Source organism: Alligator sinensis, unplaced genomic scaffold, assembly GCF_000455745.1.
Source record: "Alligator sinensis unplaced genomic scaffold, ASM45574v1 scaffold2303_1, whole genome shotgun sequence".
Classification (NCBI taxonomy): domain Eukaryota; kingdom Metazoa; phylum Chordata; order Crocodylia; family Alligatoridae; genus Alligator; species Alligator sinensis.
Window position 1 is genome coordinate 23401 of NW_005843946.1, and position 3857 is coordinate 27257.

The 3857-nt window shown below is 54.6% G+C and overlaps 1 non-coding gene across 1 annotated transcript; it reads right to left on the minus strand.

Moving 5' to 3' along the window:
- Nucleotides 1–3240: 3240 nt before the first annotated feature.
- On the minus strand, nucleotides 3241–3312 carry TRNAG-UCC. Its single transcript has one exon. It is a non-coding gene; the product is annotated as a tRNA-Gly (tRNA).
- Between the last annotated feature and the right edge of the window lie 545 nt (nucleotides 3313–3857).

Sequence of the window (3857 nt, forward strand, 5' to 3'; positions counted from 1 at the left end):
AGGACGGGGTTACGTCCCTGTGGTCTGGCGGTGGTGGAGCAGGGAAGCAGCCCGCTGCCTGGGGCAGAGGTCAGGGGCACTCATGACCCAGCTCCTCTCCTACCCCGTGTCCTGGTGACAGCTGCTGGGTGGACCCCCGGCAGTGAAAGAGGTTCAGGTCTGAATGAGTGCTCATCACCTGTTGTAGTCAGTTAGCTCATTTGTTTAGAGCGTGTTGTTAATAATGCCAAGGTTGCAGATTTAATCCTTGTACGGGGCACAGAGCTGAGTCCTTTTTTGTCCTACTCTCTAGTCCTCCTTCCTCTCCTGCGCAAAAAGCACCTGCTCTCCAGCTCCGCTCCTTGGGAGGGAAAGGAGCAGGAGGTGACTTCCTGCACGGCTCCACTCTGGGAAGTGCTCTTGCAAGGCCGAGATCTATTCCCTCAGGCAGCAGGAGTTTTAGCAGCCCTGTCCCAGAAAAAGGGAAGGAAAGGGGGGAGAACAGTGGGTGGCACAGGTCTCTGCTGCCTGGTCCAGGCACCTAATGCCAGAAGGCATTTCCTCTGGGTGGGATCCGGCACTTTTGCAGCTACCGTGTCCCTCGCCCTTCTCTCTCCCCTGCCCCGCACAGCACTGCGAAGACACGCTCACGTTTGCAGCCCCGTGACGCACCACTCTCGCACAGCGGAGACAGGCTGAGCCATGCACTCCACCCGACTGCTTTCAGCCCGTCCTTCCCCTCTGTTCAGGCCCCGCAGGCCTCTTTAATACAGCTTGAAACAAGGCACTGAGATTACCTCTCCCCCACTTCCTGCCCCCTCATCCCTTTCGTGCCCAGAGCGGACACACAGCTCGGACTAAAGAAGGACTTTGCCAGGTCAGCGTTCCCTTTCCCACCAAAAGTAATAGTCAGATTCTCCCTCCTGAACAAGGCTGGTTGGAAACCAATGAACTCAGCATGTACTCTTCCTCACCCACAGCCCAGAGCCCTCTCTCAGGGCAAGAGATGCAGTATAAGCCAGGACTGTTCATAGATCCTTTAGGAATCTTCCCAGGAGTATTTGCATCACCCCCACTTTCATTTGTACTTCCCAGTGATGTCTCCCTAAGGTGAATCCCTCAGGACCAGCCCACACAGCTCAACTTCTGCTGTGTAAATCTCCAGCTCACACTTTCCTAACCCTCCAGCAGGACAAGTTCTGCACAAGATGAATCAAACACACAGTCAAGTCTCTACATGAGATGAAAGTAAATAAGAGGGTCAGGGGACAGTTCAGGCCTGGGGAAGCAGGGGCCATTCCTCTCCACCAGCCCCGCAGCAGCCCTGTTTTACCTGGGACATTCCCTGTTCTCTTGACTCCTGCGGCCCAACCCTCTGCTGGAGCTAGGCACAGACATCGCTGCAGGATCATCTTCCCAGGCAGGAAGGGTGCTTTTCCAGACACTTTTTTATTCCAGCTTTGCCTTTTATTACAAGGGACAAGCAAGCAAATGCTCACTTTAGTGTCTTATAATAAATTAGCTCCATCATTTCGCCAAGATTTTTAACAACAGAGCAATGGTATCACCACGTCAAAGTCACAGTTGACACCAAGTCATTACCTCAAATATTCAAATCACAAATTAATACTGCAGGCCAGGGCTCTCAAATACAGCACCTACCAGGTGGTTCTAGACGGAGGAGCCATGCCATCTGGCCCAGGAATAGGACAGTGAGGAAACTGGTGGCAGAATTAGTTGCCACCACCATGAGAGCCACAACAATTTATGGTGCTGCCATCAAAGTCCACCCCCATGGGCCAAATGTCATAGCACCGTGCTCTGGCTGCAACCTGCACAATGACCCCTACCCACCTTTCACCAGAGGATCATTGGTCCTGGCATTTACAGGGCTGCCATGCCACCAGCAGTCCCACCAGGTCTCCCTACCATGGCAGGGTACAGTTTTAGTGGTCATTTCTAGACCTGGGGACTCGTCCTTCCGCATAGTCCCATCCCATACCTCCAAGTTCATCCTGGCAGGGGAATGAGCTCTACAGGGACATGTTCTTCCCCTGTTGGCTGGTGATGCAGTTAGTGCCCCTTCAATCTGATAGCTGGGCATTACCTGGGGCATTACCTGGGGTGCCCAGGCATTACCTGGGGTGCGGTGGAACTGTCCCCAAGCCCTGGGACATGGAGAAGGGAATCAGGCTCCCAAGAGCCAGCTGTTGCCATGAGCAGGACAAGGAAGTGTCTTGTGGCCCCTGTGGGGGGGGTTGCAGCTGGGAGAAGTTAGGTGGGGATTTGGCCTTGTCCAGAGGTGTTCTCAGGCAGGACAGCTGGTGCTCACCCTCTCAGACTCCAGCCCCCCTGTAATGGTGCCAGGACATGTGGGGGTGAGGACGGGGCTCAGCCCTCCCCAGGGGCTTGGCAAAGGCTGCTGGGCATCGGTCACATTTAAGGTCACTCCCCTGTGAATGTCCCATGTCCCTCTCTCCCCGTCAGCCTCCTTCCATCTCCTCTGCCTTGTCTCTGCCTCCCTTCACCTGAAAAACTCCAAGAGCAGGGGCTCATCTCCGCTGGGGGCTGCACTGTCTGCCCGTGCGGTGAGCAGGGCTAGCGGGGCTGAAAGGTTGCATCTACTGGAGCCTGCAGTGAACTGGAGCCATGATCGCCCGTCTCTGCTGCCCCGACTCCGCATGCTTGTGCAGGGAGTGATCCGGTGGGAGCCGCTCCCCACCTGTCACCTAATCCAGTGGTTCTCCACCTTAGGTACCTTACGGGTCCCCTGCTGATCCAGGCAGAAAAAAGCGAAACTGGAAGCCCCTCCTTGGCACTTCCATTTTTGTGGCCACAACCCGAGCCCCACATTTTCCACCGTAGGCTTGGCCAAAGCAGCCTGTGTGGGGCTTCCCTCCCTATCCCCTGGCACACTGATGCTGGGGTGTGAATGCCCTGGTGCACCGGGCACAGTGGGAGGGGTGGCAGCAGGAACTTCTGGTCTATGAAGGTGAAGCCCGAAATGCAGCACCCACCAACACCCTGCCTGTGTCTCGTGTACCCCAAGGGTACACGTACCACAGGTTGAGAAACACTGGCCTAATCCAACTCTTTGGGCACCTGAGCAAATTCCAGAACCACGGGGAAAAGGCTCCAACCCTGCAGAGATCCTCGCTGTTTTTCTTGTGCATCATGTTTCTCTTCCCTGCCTTCTCTCACAGGGTGGATCTTCAAGGATGATGAAGGAAGCAATGGTGGGGGCGGAAAAGGAAAAGGAACTGCGTTGGCCAGGAATCGAACCCAGGTCAACTGCTTGGAAGGCAGCTATGCTCACCACTATACCACCAACGCTTTCCGTTTTTCCAGCTGCCAACTAACTAAACAAGGATGAAACCCTTGTACTGTGTTTCTGTTTCACCAGGACTGTGGCCTGCTCCACTCATGACTTTTCAGGTTTCAGCAACTGGGGATATTGGATCATGTCAGAACCTGTGGTCTGCACCTGCTCCTGCCCATCCGGGGCTGGTGCAAGATGGGGACTGTCCAGCCCTCCCTGGACTCCCTTCAAAGCAGGACCTAGTTCACAAACAAGGCTCAGTTTGGGGATGATCATGAGTTAACCCCGTTTGTGTCATTCCAAATGGGCCTAGCCTCTCGCTCAACCAACGCAGGATTGAACCCTAAACGCTGGTAACTTGAACCAGGGCAGCTTACCCCTGAGTGACACGGGCTAACCTTGTACTTCCAGCAAGAGAGGAGGGGACAGGTGAAACTGGTATAATTCAGCTGATGAGCGGTAAATTCCTGGCTTTGAACTTGCAGATCTGTCTACCCCCTGACATTGTGGTTGCTTTTCCCCTCCGTATTCTTTTTTTACAGGAAAGGGGAAAGGAGAA